At 39.5% G+C, this 15,333-nt stretch overlaps 1 protein-coding gene across 3 annotated transcripts in view; it reads right to left on the bottom strand.

The window, feature by feature from the left end:
* Window positions 1-15,333, bottom strand: part of LOC111853426 (bifunctional heparan sulfate N-deacetylase/N-sulfotransferase 2-like) — a 95,405-nt gene that overhangs the window by 22,621 nt on the left and 57,451 nt on the right. Inside the window, exon 2 of one of the 3 annotated variants that reach the window (XM_023830269.2) lies at window positions 12,744-12,852. The exons of 1 other annotated variant lie outside the window; for it this stretch is intronic. The gene's annotated coding sequence lies outside the window, so the exon portion shown is untranslated. The remainder of the gene's footprint in view (window positions 1-12,743; window positions 12,853-15,333) is intronic. One more of the 3 variants, XM_023830268.2, reaches the window with a different exon arrangement.

The raw sequence follows: 15,333 nt of genomic DNA, 5'->3' as shown, positions 1-15,333 counted from the left end.
TTTCGAAAATGAACGTAGGCGGAAATGAGTGTAAAGGTTCATATGTATTCCGTTTTGTTGGATTTATTTTAATCTGTTTCAGATTTTAAGTTTCTATAAGATGGAGAACTGAAAAAAAAAGTTTTAAGAATATGAATTGTTGTACTCTGTCTGTTGCCTGTTTCCAGTTTTGTCTTCTTAAAGGCTCCCTGTCTGTGTGTATAAGTGATTGTATTCTTTATTTTCACTTGTTAGTTTTACCATTGTCCTTTTAAGGATCACTCAATAAAAGAGTCTACTAATAACTGAACTTGATCATGGCTCATGAACTCTTCAACAAAATATTTCATATACTAGACCTACGGCATGGTTTTAATTTTAAATGCAACGATATTCCACTAATAAGCTGGCACTGGCCATATTTGACAAAACTATATCGGTTATAGACTGAATTTTCTGGGTATGTGGAAGGATTGGACATGATAGCTCTTTCCACGTTCACTGACGTTACAGGAACAATTTTTTTTGCGGCGGCCTATAAATGTTTCAATTAATAAACAAAATATGCTGTCTTTAGGGCTACAACTAACGACTAATCGGGTTATAAATTGATTAATTATAAAATGGCCCCTATTTAAGCTACCAGCTTTTACATTTAGCATGAGGTTATTGTACGACTTGAATGCCGCAAAAAAAAAAAAAAAAAAAAACACATGTAAAATGGGAATCAGCTGTCGTGCGATTGATTGTGCAAATAGATTTAACACGAAATAGAGATTGCCAAAAACTAAATAAGTTAGTATAGGACGTGGATTGGTCACATATGGCCGATACCGATCCGAATTTCTAATATAATCTTTGTTATAATCAGGGCTGCATATAACTGGTACGCATTCTCCTTTAAAAGCCATATACGTGCGGGCAACCCATTGCTGTGACAGTGCAAATGCGTACGTATTTTATGCGCATTTGCGCTGATATGACAAGAAATTATCATGCATTTTAACCTGTATATGCTAATTCGTACTTCGTGTAGAGGTTAAAATGCATGGTAATTTCTTGTCATTTCAGCTATTTATATAGCCTATGTTTACAAATAAATCCTCATTTTAAAGCAGGCTGAAAAATCCCAAGATCCCAACCCAAAATACGGGAAATTTAGAGCAGCTTCCCACTGCCATTCCTCTCTTAACAGCAAGAAAATGGACTTCAAAACTGCTGTTATTTATTTGTAACGGAGCATAAGCTCTCGCAGCACTTGCGATATCGGAGCCACTGTCCTAAATCTTGAGCTTCGGAGTTTTGGCTTCTTTATCTAAGCAATGGGTTTTCTCTACTGTTTTCCGACCTTTTTTAGCTACTATTAGCGAATGAGACACTTCATGACACACCACTGACTTCCAAACATAAATACGTTCTATTCCGATCTTTTTTGAAAATGTAAAATATACAACTACTACTAAGTAGTACTAGCCTATTATTATGCCCTATTATTATTGTTGTTGTTGATAATATTATTATTAATATTATTATTGGATACGCCAGGCAACAAGAAGCCGTGCCATTCACCCTTTTGCAGATCTCGTCTTTGTTTTGGGACATTAAAAGCCTTTGAGACTGATGTGGCGCTAAATGCTGGGGAATAATTTTCTCCTTACTATGAAGTTTGGCATCATAAACACGCGTCGTGAAATATAGCTTGCAGCCTGTAGGCTACTCCGCAGCCGCCAATGTTTAAGCAAACTGCCGAAACCATAATGCTTATTTTTATTTTTAGGAAGAATAATTAAATCGTTATTAAACAAAAGAAATACAGCCTTTCCAGGCCCACCATTTTTTCCCTTCTGATCTACATAAATCTCATTATTAACCTTTAGTGCACTGAGTTGACGGAAATCCGGCTTAGCGATGGAAAACTTTAAACCATGTGTCCCAGACTTTAGAGCGTTTACGCGATGATGCCTGATTTGTGGCCGCCATTCTTCTACCTGTCGCTGAATGCTATTGCGCAAGAGCGAATCTCACCAGTGTGGTGTATTGGTGCAGTCTATTGGAAAGTGATAGCATTGTACAGGTAGAAAATAAGGAAAACGTCTCACTCCGTTTAAAAATACATCTGGCGACAATTAAATTCGTCTGCGACTATTTTTATTGTCGATTTTTGTCGACAATGTCGAAGAATCGTTGAACCCCTAGCTGTCTTATTACTGTTACCTTACAAACGCTACTTGGTGAACTGTTAAAGATTCATGATTCTTTGTTCATCACATGCATAGTCATACACGTATAGTGCATCCTGAACTGACCTTTTCAGACTGTGCAAAAATGTTAAAGTTAAGTAAGTTTTTAAAATTTAAAGTAAAGTAAGTTAGTAAGTAAAACTCCTAAGTATCTCTGTCCTGGCCATGATACTTCTGAATCTTTTCCCTGAGTGGAGCAGCTGAAACAGGCTGTTACCAGGGTGGGACGAGTCCTTCATGATCTTTATAGATATCATCCTGCATCTCTTGTTGTAAATGTCCTTCAGAGATTGGAGGGCTGACCTACAGCAGCGTTCTGCTGCGTGAATCATCCTCTGCAGGGCTTTGCAGTCCTGAACACAGCTGCTCCCGAACCATGATGCAATGTTATGCGTGAGGATGCTTTCCACAGCACCGGAGTAGAAAGTCCTTAGGATCATGGGAGAGACCCCAAACTTCCTCAGCTCCTCACCCTCTCTATTGGAGTCCTGGTGATGATGAGGGACTTGTGGTGTCGCTGCTGTTTCTGACTATGTCAGACTATATTTTGCGAATGAAAATTGTGTTCAGTGCGAACAAATTTCATTTTACTGGTGCAAATTGGAAAGTACACATAGCAGTATATATGGCACTATTCTGACTCCATACGTCTCTGGTCTGATTGATTGATTTTCAGTACAGGTCTTTCAGTTTGGTACACATATGTACCAAACAAATGTAGCAAATGCAGAATCTTTGTGTGTTTCCCCCGAGCAACATTTGGAAAGGGGGGGATGAAGCCGTGCCACTGCACATGCTCCTTTGTGCAAGTAAGTTGTTATGGTGCACATTTAGAAAATTAACTGTACCTTATCTGTACAGCACTTACATCAGCAGCTTTCCACTTCATATCTCAAAACATACAAAGCATAACAAAATAAACTGACAATGGATATTTATTTATTGGATATTTAAGAGAATGTTTATTTTGATTTACTTTTAAGTAAATTTTAGTTTCTTATTAGTTGGTTGCAGCAGTATTGACAAAGCCTTTTTATTTAAGAAAGACAGTGGTTCAGTAAACCACTGTTTAATAAAGAAAAAATAAGTGATTTATCTTTTGTTTCTTTTACCACCATTGTACTGAAAACGTACCGAACCGTAATGTCAAAACAGAGGTGCGTACTGAACCTTAACTTTTGTGTACCGTTACACCCCTAATAGTGATGTCTGTCCAGTAGGTTGTATTGGCCAGGTGTTGCAATACTTTTGTCCAAATATTGTATGTAAAGAAATGAGCATCCTGTGATACAGGACACACAGATGGCATGAAGACCATTCGATAACCTACCTAACACAGTCTGGGTTTCCATTCACACAATTCAGATAGCAGGATCCTAAAACACAGCCTGTCTGTAGGGTAATCATCTGATGTATATAGCTGCATGAAAGCTATATGTGCTAAATTAGTAACAATGAGTAACAACAACCAGCTGCTTAATTACCTTAGGTGGAAACAGCCCCTGCCAAATATTCCCCAGCAATATTATCATACACCTACGCCTCAGCTGAGTGGAAATGTGAAGGTACTGCTGATACTTAATGCATTTTCACTTTGAGAAAAAAGTTCCACAGTAATAAAAAAAATAAAATAAACCAGGATCAATCACACTGCAACCAAGCACCGAAGAGTGCCCAGAACCACATGGTCTGCTAGCGAGCATTAATGAGGTCTGTTTAATCTGCTCAGGAGACAGCCGAACAAATGTCAGGAGCACCAAAGGAGAGGAATCAATCTGGTGATGATAGAGGCTCACACTCTACTAATCACACTCTAATTCCGAGCAGGTCTCCCTATGGGACACTCTGTACCTCCTGTCTTCCAGCAAGAGACCAAAGTCTACCTTATTCGCATAGATCAGCTCTTACACATGTACACCCTCACATTCAGGTCATGTGTTCTCCTGCACATGGCAAATGACACGAGCACAGGCACAGCAAAGCCACCACTGGAAAAGGTCATAAAACAGGACATGGGAACAAAACCAGCAGGTACATGAGAAAGATTAACGTCTCTAAGAGACGTATGAGGTCACTAGGTGCCAGGCTTGGCTAGAATTATGGCATCTTGTGGTATTTTTGGTATACCACAGTATTTTGAAATTGGTGAAATTACCAATAAACTATGTCTATTTATCCAACATTTTATAAAATACTATGTTTGAAAACTTTTCATTACTTCGGAACAGAACAGCCATTATGTTGGGAACAACACGGCTTTTTGGTTGAAGGTGTTAGATTTGCTTCTGTTATTAATACTAATGGCACATTAGCCCAAACAAAAGCACTGCAAACAGCAAAGTATGACTTGCTAGAAGGTTAAAGGAGTTTGCCCATTGGTATGGGAAGCAGGCAGTTGTAGTGTTAACTGGACAGTTGTGCCTTTTACCATGCACCATATATTAGTGCAGCGGCGCACAGACACTGCTCAAAAAAATTAAAGGAACACTTTGAAAACACCATATCTCAATGGGGAAAAATTGGGTAATGTGTTTGATGGAAATGAAAATTATCAACCTACAGAGGGCTGAATTCAAAGACACCCCGAAAATCAAAGTGAAAGAATGATGCAGCAAGCTAGTCCATTTCGCTGAAATTTCATTGTAGCAACTCAAAATCGTACTCAGTAGTTTGTATTAGGAATGCACTGATCCAGCTTTTTCAGTTCTGATACCAATACCTGAGCTTTGGGTATCAGCCGATCCTGAGTACCAATCCGATACCGGTGATTGATTAATAAGATGTATGCCACACTTTGGAGAGGAGATGGAGATTATATTTAAGGAGACATCAGGCTTAAATACTTGACCTAAATACCTCATTTTGGAGGACAATGGAAAAAATATGCACACACAAATATGTATAAGCTGAATTATTTACTATTAACATAATACTAACAACCTGGTAACACTAAAGTAACAAATTCCAATGTAAGTGATATTATAAGTATAGTTTTAGGTTCAGCAATCTTCAGGAATTAATATTGTCGTATACAACAATACAAGTGTATTACATGAAAACACTGCACTTTGAGGCTCGCATCTTGCGTCCAACCAGTGTGCATTTAAACTCAAAAGCGATAATGGGCACATGTCAGAGCTCCAGATATCGGTTGAGAAGCTAATCGTTGGTACATCTTTCATCATTTTTGATACGTATTTGTTTTTGTACAGCTCGGGTGGAGCAGTCTCAGAAAAATATTTCCATGATGGCAAACTGTACCGTGGTTCAAAGTGTTCAATCAGACGGCGGGATCCCTCATTTTCTACGACTGCAAGGGGTTGCTCATCCAGAACAATCAATTTGCGTACCTTTTCTGTTATTTTTGTCGCTCTTACACTATTGCTTTGGAGTTTCTCTTGTCTTTGCAATGCTGCCTGTGTTTAATAGAAAATTCACACAACTCAGAGAAACTGGTTACATATACTATATAAGAGTATATGTCAGTCAGTCAAGGACAGCTGGTCTTCTGTGATACTCACGCTGTAATATATAAAGTATTTACAAAGCAGTGCAGTTTCCCTGCTAGGTCTAAGGCCTTGTCCACACGTATGCGGGTATTTTTAAAAAAAATGGTGTTTTTCCTCCATTACTTAAAAAAATCCCGTTCATATAAAATCCCTAAAATGCACTGACAAGAGCCTGCCAAACCAACAGGCGACGATATAACTAACCGTAAAGCCATGGTGGCCACTCAGAAGCCTTATTACCAGTTCTGCTAGACTAAAACCAGCTAATGGAAACACTGAATGGCGCATGCTCTGACATCAAAGTGGACAATGACACACAATCTGACGTTACATTAAAAAAAAATCTAGATGGGGTTTTACAAAACCTCAGTTTTCAATGATGTAAAATGCCATTTGTGTATGGACGAACGACCAACACACATAGAAATGGCTAAATAGTTTTTAAAAATACCCATGTATATATTGACAAGGCCTAAAACCAGTCCTCCACCCACGATCAAAAAAACAAAGAGCAGACTTATCTAGTATAGGTTTAAAAAACTGCTTTTGCATAAGCATTGCATGCAATCTCTGAGACAACCATAATCATTTTCATCCTCACTGTTGGACTGACTCATAGACTGTGTCGCCTTTGCAAAAAGCATAAAATGAGTGAAGAGGAGAAAGATGAACAAGAACTGGCCATGAACAGGCATCTGCATTCCGCTGTATGGAAATATTTTGTATTCCATAGAGACAATATTAAACAAAAGCAAGTGATTAGTCCGCATTGTTTGTGTCAGTTATCACAATGCATGGCAACACCAATAACTTTTTTGACAGACTGTTGGTAGATAACTATATAGCCAGAGAACTTCATTTTCAAAATCTCAATGTGACTTTTTTTCTAGTATCGTTAATATCAATTGGTTCTTATGTACTGTATTATGTAAAAATGATGTGGCTAAGTGACAGGACTAACCTTTTTAGCAGCAATTATTCTGACAAACAGAAATCATAATAAGCAATATAATTTAAGTCAAAGTCATCACAGAGACAGGTTAGGCTACTTTGAGATTCTAAATGCCACATATGTATGACTAACCTCGCTTTATTGGGTGATTACATCAAACTGAATATCTTCTTTTAAGATGCATTTGCACTGTAGTCATGCTATGGTGATGTGTAATTTCTGCTTTGCAATACTAACCAACCATTCTCATTCACTTTTAATGTGAAGTGCTTCCACACAACTAATACTTATGCTCTTTATTTAGACCGTCGCCCTGCATGCACCGTCCTGCTTCTGCCATACTGCTGAGTAATCAAGAAGGAAAATTTTCATCTTTGATTTTTAATAATTGAGTTTAAATCAAGTGGTCGTGAAAGCTCTAATCCAAATGCTCAACATTAATCAACATGACCTCACAAGATCTTATGAAGCTGAATATGACCCTCGGTAAAAATAACTGCAGATTGTTGTCTTGATGTAGAAGTGTTTAACCAACAATAAAAAATGTTTTAACACACATCATATCTTTATTTCAAACACAACAAGTTCATACAGATTAATATTTCATTAATTCAGTAATGAAATATCTATCTCTCAAAACAATCTGAATTGTCACGTGTCGGTTCATTAAATGTTAGGCTAAAATCATGATGTTGGCCCCCTTTGTGAGTATTGGGCACAACTTGCATACAGGCTTGTCCTGTGTGGTACCGTCTTCATTTGGTACAAAGCCAACGTATTTCCAGACGCCACTCTGGCTATATTCTTTATTGATTAAGCACAGATGTTATAGCTATGATGATTCTGAACTAGTTTTTTTTGTAACATCCCATGGGTGACACTGCACTCAGGTCTATGCATGTGCATTGGCAGCCTAAGGGCCTCAAGGCCAGTTCATGCTTCACTTCTCCGCATGTGCTTTTGGTTGTGGAGGAGGGGATGTGACGTAAATGTCATCATCAGGGGTGAGCTACAGATGGCTGTGGTCGGTGCACATGTAGCGCAGATATTTGTGTAGCAGAAATCATGCATGTCCTTGGGCATCGACCGTGCATATGCAGGATAATTGATTAGATATTTCCAGTAGGTGGCAGCACAGACTATCACAGATCAATGGATAACAATAAAAAGTAGATGAAAAATTGTTGTTGTTGTTATAATAGTAGTAGTTATGGTGACCTACTGTACCAGGAGGGTCGGAGACAACCCCATATCTAATTTTTCATGCTGTCCAAATATACCGTGATATAAAATAAAAAAAAAAACACATTATCCTGAAGGGAGGGGGTGGGGATGGCTGAGGGTGAAAAGCATTTCGATATACTGAGGTATGCCATATTATCGTAGTATGTGGTACCCCCCCCCAAGCCTTGACTAATAACTTTAAAACTGCTGATAAATGTTTACCTGTGTCTCTACAATGTTTCTATTTTGTATCTGCCCTTTCTTGGTCTGGTGGAATATCACTGCTGTATGCATGCACTGACTGTGACCATCTGCATCTGCAGTCAAACGTAGTATGAAGCTGCCACGTGCACGACCATCCTCAACCCGAGAGTACACACAAAAATGTTAATTATGAAATGGCCTTCAGTGGTCAGAGCAAACCAGAAGTGCAGGCTATAGAATCAATACCATAAAAAATGGGTAATTAAACCATTTACACATGATAGAATAGATACTTTCAGTACATTAGATACTTTTGACAACACTACAGCATATGGCACACAGTGGATTTAAAAAGTGTACACACCCTTGTTAAAATGTCAGGTTGTGTCTAAAAAAATTTTAAAATAATAATAAATAAGAGACCATGATAAGTTTTTTAAAAACTTTTCTCACCTTTAATGTGACCTATAACCGGTACAATTCAATTGAAAAACAAACAAATCTGTTAGGACGAAAAATGTAAAAAAAAAAAAAAAAAAAAAAACATACAATAAGCTGGTTCCATAAGTTTCCACACCCTTAAACTAATACTTTGTTGATTTTGAATTTATTTCAGCATTCAGCCTTTTTGGGTTGGAGTCTATCAGCATGCCACATCGACTTGGCAGTATTTGCCCAGTCTTCCTTGTAAAAGCGATCCAAATCTCTCCGATTGTGAGGGCATCTCTTGTACACAGCCCTCCTCAGGTCACCCGACAGATTTACAATTGGATTTAGGTCTGGGTTCTGGCCGGGTCGTTCTAAAACTTTATTTTTTTTCCCTGGTGAAGCCATTCTTTTGTTGATTTGGATATATGGTTGGGGTCATTGTTGTGCTCAAAGGCGAAATTCCTTTTCATCTTCAGCTTTCTAGAAACACCTGAAGGTTTTGGGCCAAAACTGATTAATATTTGGAACTGTTCATAATTCTCTCTACCTTGATTAAACCCCCAGCTCCAGCTGAAGAAAAATAACTCCCCCACCATGCTTCACCATGGTGTACTTTTGGTTATGCACAGTGCTGTTTTTGACCCAAACATACCTTTTGGAATTGTGCCCAATAAGTTCAACCTTGGTTTCATCAGACCATAATATATTTTCCCCACATGCTTTTGGGAGACTTTTTGGATTTCTTGCAAAATTTAGCCAGGCCTGGGTGTTTTTCTTTGGAAAAAAAGGGGAAAAAAAGGCTTCTGTTTTGCACCCCTACGCCATAGTCCAGACATATGGAGAATACAGGACATTGTTGTTACATGTAGTACACAGCCAGTGCTACCTGTAGTGTTGCTGTAGACCTCTTGTCAGCCTTCCTATTGATTTTTCATCAATTTTCATCAACAAAGTATTAGTTTAAGGGTGTGCACACTTATGCAACCAGCTTATTGTACATTTTTTGGTTTTTATATATTTCTTTCCTCCTAACAGATTTGTTTTGTACAAGTCACATTAAGGGGGGGAAAACTTTTGAAATGAGACTTAAATGTTAAGATTGGGACAGTGTGAATTAGGACTTTGCCATCTTATTTATTTGACTTCCTCTGCCGTCCCCTGGAGGATGGGCTCCCCCTTTGAGTCTGGTTCCTCCAAAGGTTTCCTCCTTCTAGGGAGTTTTTTCCTTCAGCTTGCTCACTGGGGGTTTTGGGTGGGGATGCTGTAAACTGCTTTGAGACAATGTAATGTGAAATTGCGCTATACAAATAAAATCTAACTCAATTGAACTGATTTATTGTGGTCTCATTTTTTGCATCACAAAAACCTGGCATTTCAACAGGGGTGTGAAGAGTTTTTATGGGCCATTCTGAGGGGGACATTCATACAAACATCAAGTTGCAGGATGTCTTTGCCAACAGCCAACCCTCATCCTGCAGCACATAGTGCAGAGTGGGAGCGGGAGCGGGAGAGGGAAGCCCATGCGTCAGATGCAGAAGAGCAGCAGCCTCCACATCGGTAAAGAGGACCACGGGGAGCTATGTAGGAGCACTAAGTAGGATGGGCATAATGGGCAAGTGAGCACACTGGAAAGCAGAAGGTTAGGCGTGGACTAACCTTCTCACGTGGACTCATAGCTTATAAATGTAGTGATGAAATAACAATGATTTAAACGACAGATGCAGCAGGGAAATCATGACCTGCCCATCACACCAACCAACCCAGAACCCTCAATATGGGACCAGAGCAGTGCTGGACATGGAAGGCTCCTAAAGGGGGATAAGTGTGCGGCATGCGGCATCACGCTGAAGCTTTTGCGGATGCCAGCGGGGGATGCTAGCATGTGCCGAGCAGATAAAGCTATAAAAGGGCCTGGTTCTCCTCACTTGAAACTGTTCATTCAAAGTGCTAAACTTAACAGCATGAAACATCTGCCCGGAAACAGCTTTCCGTTTTTAGTGATGGAGGAGTTGCAGTGGCATAGGCACATCACACCAGCTGCCTGTTTGCGAATAGTGCTGTTGGCATCTGCATCCGTGTCCACCCCCGCAACAGGCTGCACGACAGAAAGCATGGCCGTGACAACGAGCCAGCCAGCGCTTCTACAGGGCACTGCAGCGGCCCCTCCCTATGCACAGACCTTCTGCCAGCAGACTATGGAATTTAATGAGCCTGGACAGCAGGCCTACTGTCAGGAGACTATGGAATTTAATGAGCCTGGACAGCAGGCCTACTATCAGCACTTGGACAATATCCCCAAGCCCAAAAGCAGAAAGCACTTAGGACGTCTACATGCACAGCTAAGCTGAGCTATGGTTATAGACTGACTGCACCATTTAAATCAGACTGCTGTCCTTGTCCCAATATACATGCATGGGAAGGGAATCGATTTATTGACCAAAGTATGTCCAACTCCGCTACAGTAGGTGGCAATATAGCTCCTTTCAGCTTGTTAGTACTGGGCTTTTTCTGGTTGACCTATTGTGTCACAGATGTAAAAATTAATAAAATTAATAATAATAGATGCGTGGACAAATGAATCTTTAATTGAGATCTGGTCAGAAGAGCAGATACAACAAGATCAGGATAGCATAACAAGAAATAATGCATTTTGTATATATAATGCATGATAGCATGGTATTGGAAACTGGGAGGGGAGCATGTGCAGAGCACCTAGACCAGTTCGAGTCTGATTGAACATATACATGCAGGAGTAAATCGACTCCCAATCGCATTATCTGGGTGTTTTAGTCAGACTTCGAGAAATTCAATTTAGTACGATTTCAGTCGGACTAATAAGTTTACAAATACTTTAGAAGTCCAATTTTAGACGTACTAACACAATACAGTGGTACCTCAGAACTCGATTTTAATCCGTTCAGAACTCCGGATCGAATCCTAAAAAGTTCAAGTTCTGATCGAATTTTCCCCATAAGAAATAATGGAAAACCAAATAATTGGTTCCCGGCCCCAAAAAATTATACCAAAATATGTTTTTTTTTTTTTAGCTTTTAAACACAAAATGAACCAGATAAAACAAGAAGAGCATATACTGTACTAAACACATCTAAGCACATTTATCAAAACAGTAATTTGTAAAGTAAGAAAATAAATGTATCCAAACAATGTGTAAAGTTAAAAAAAAACAATGTGTCCTGCCCTGATTGTCCGCTCCTTCCGTGTGCCACGCCCCCTCGTTAACCGCGTGTGGAATCCCCGTTTGATCAGCTGTTTCTGGTTGTTGTCATTTGTCCTCTGTATTTAGTCCGCGTTTCAGTTTGTTTCCCCAGTCCGGTCATTGTATTGTCCGTCTGCGTTTTGCCTGCCTTACCTGTAATTAAACCCCATATTCCCCGATACCCTGACGTCTGCGCCTTTGTCTCCGTTCCGTCCCCGCTCAGCACGACAATATTATTATAATTAAATGTATTGATGATTTATTATTAATATAAAAATAATCCATAAGAAATCTTTATTTTTAAATGCATTTTATTATATAATAATAATTACTGTCTATCATTGTCTAAATGTATTTTTACTGTCTAAATATATGTATTCAGCTAGTGTAAACATGCACAATGCTATCACAGCGAATGCGAGGCTGAGACTGAAGCGTTACCCTTTGTTTCCGCTGAAAGATGTGCCGCATGACTCATTTCCCCACTAGTACAAGTTATCTTAGGATGGCGTTCACAGTTTGACTTCTGAGATTCAGATCGAGTTCTAGGTAATTTTTTTTTTCGAACTGGTTGGTTCGACTTTTAAGAAATTCTTGTTCTAATGAGTTCGAGAACTGAGGTACCACTGTAATTAGATTTTCTTAGTGTGCATGCAGACTGATTGACTAATACTGCCCAGATTGGGTAGAGTTGGACCGGGCTGGAGGAACCAAAACAGCTCTTGTACACTGAAGCCTTGGATGTCTCTTACCAGATGGACAGGACTTTCAGATCCAGCCCATGCCCAACAAAGCTGCTTTCTCAGTCTCACAGTGATTACAGGCAGATAAAAAAATTAGTGCACAGAAAGAAAATTCTAAATCACAGACTAATAGCACCAGGCCAGTCGCTAATGTTATGCATCTGAACATTACAGAGACTGCGGGAGGTATTTTAACTGATGCAAAATGCAATGATATCCCCAGCAATTAGCCTAATTTGCACCTACCAACTCACATTTCAGTCTTCAAATATGGAGCTGTGTTTCCCGGCGTTCATTTCTGTGAAGTCGCTCGGCACTCAATGGAGACTGCAGCCTCCTGATTGCAATCAATTTCCTACAGATGAGCAAAAAAGGGACAATCTTTAGTTTTTTTTTTAGGCATTGTGGTTCACAGTTGACAGCCCCACATCCATGCTGCTACCATCAACCCATACATCTTTACAAAAGTAACGAGTCAATAGGTCTTATTTTAAGGCTTTGTATAGTATATTTACATACATCAGTTCAGAGGAAGGAAAAATTCACTTTGACAGTACAAGCAATACAGATTACAAATTAGGAAAAGCAAATCCTCTCCCCCAAGACAAACATTTCAAACTGCTTTATTGATTTAAGGTGTCCAACTAATTTCAAACATGCTGCATTTAAAATGCAAGACTCTGGTCTTAATATGATGTGACAAAGCCACACTGATTTCAGCATGCTAACTCAACACAGCAGCATCCTGTTAAACCAGAAGAGTCGAGTTGGGACTTGCTCACTGAGACTACCAGAAAGGCCTGCACGAGCCACACACCCACCCTGTACCCACTCATCCAAAACAGATTCAGCTTTAATGCCCTAGGTACTCCACATGCTGGCTCCAAGATGAGCCCGCTGACCCAAAAAACACACTATGAGGAGCTCCCTGAAAGGCTCCAGCTTTCTGCACTTATTTGGACAGGATCCTGTGCCTCCAAAGAGCTCTGTCACATTACCATGTGACACTGAGGAAGGTGGAACATGACACACGACACAGTGCAAATATTTGCTGGGTGGGACACTTCTCAAGGGCAAGGAAAAACTTCTGGACTGACACCTGAAGGTACAGGTCCCCGATGAGTCAGACACGTGTAGGGCTACCGTCTGGCACAGGCACAAAGCAGCCACAGAAACCGAGGGCTGAATGACACCCTGGAACAGGCAATACCAGATCACTGGCACCTAGGAGGCAAACTCGCCCACGCAAGCTTGTGGAGAGAAGGAACAGCCATTCTCAAGAACTCCATTTCTCACATATACTGTGATGTCTCAATTAATCACGGAGCTAATTTTAGCTGCAGATGGCCCATGGGGACAGAGCACACTGGCTACCACTATAGCAATGGTACAGCAATAAATACATATGGATACTTAAAAACCCATTAATGGGAAATATTATCACCAGTTAGCAGCAGAAAGCCTGCGCTCTGGTTACGCTTTTGGACTGAGGACGGAGAATCAACATAGCAGTAAACAGGCCACATGGCCAAAGGTTATTGGCCCGGGACAGACCCACAGCGGAGTAGTTCATGCAGAACATTACCCAGTAACAAAGACAGAACTGGATGTTTAGCTCTTCAGCTGTCAGACAGCTGAAGTGTGTGGAAAACTGGCATGAATTAAGAACATAAAGTGGATCTGGCATTAAATTAACAAATAAATAGAAGGAAACTGATTATGCAGTATGTGTTTTCCTTGTTAGTGAAATTGTATTGATCTAGTGACAGGCAGAGATGGTACAGACACTCCTCACTTAAAGACCGAGTTTCGTTCCTGCGACTGACTAGGTTGTTAAGCGAACTGATCAAGATTAAGGGAGGAGTCGCCCCTTACCAATATTTCAGGCAGATTGTACTGGTATTGGGTTTGTGTCAACCATGTATAGATTTTAATGTCACCTTTGCACCATTTATAACATTTTTAGTATATTAATAATTGGTTATACAGCAGTGTACTGTGTACTGTAATAAACAGTGTACTGTTCCCGCTATGTGTTTTCCCTGTATGTCACAGGTGAAAATCTATGAGGGAAGCTGAAATAAACAAAAATCAGAAAAGCCTTAGGACAGCATTTCTCAAACTATGTATATTTACTTAGCACTCCGGTTAGGTCATGTTTAATATTGCGCATAAGCCCTAATAATATTAATAGTAGTAATAACAGTAGTGGTAGTGGTGTAGTAATAATAATAATAATAATAATAATAACAATAATAATAATAATAATAATAATAGTAATACTATCTATGTATAGTAATAATATCTATTTATCTATCTATGAGGATACGCATCCGCAGGGGGGGGGTCATTTATGCAGGGCCCTGATGATTATCTAGCATAGCAAAGTTACAACTAGCTGGCTGATAAGCGCTGACGGTAATCATCACTGGAATTACAAATAAACGATAAACGAACATATACAAGCATTTATTGCAAATTAGCATTACTGCAATCCAGTGAATCACTGTTAGCATCCTTTTGCACATTACTGACCTATAACAGTACATAGAAAATAAATAAGTCACTTGAATATATTAAGTAAGATATGAAACAAGTACAAAAACTTACAGCCATTACTTTCGAAGACGTAAGAAAGGTATAAGACACAGGAAGCCTTTCCGGGTGGTTTTAAACAGGTAGGTTGTTAAGTGAAGAGTGCGTGTTCATATAAGATACCGTGGGAGCAGTAGGATATGGAGATAGCACTATTGTTACAGCCTGTAATGACTCGTTATGACAAGCATTGTTTTGTCCAGCTCTTGTTTTTTAACAAGGGTAAATGCTAAAACCTCTC

The sequence above is a fragment of the Paramormyrops kingsleyae genome, chromosome 3 (assembly GCF_048594095.1).
Source record: "Paramormyrops kingsleyae isolate MSU_618 chromosome 3, PKINGS_0.4, whole genome shotgun sequence".
In the NCBI taxonomy this organism is placed as follows: domain Eukaryota; kingdom Metazoa; phylum Chordata; class Actinopteri; order Osteoglossiformes; family Mormyridae; genus Paramormyrops; species Paramormyrops kingsleyae.
The sequence above is the reverse complement of the archived record's forward strand: the minus strand, read 5'-3'. Positions and strand labels throughout refer to the sequence as shown.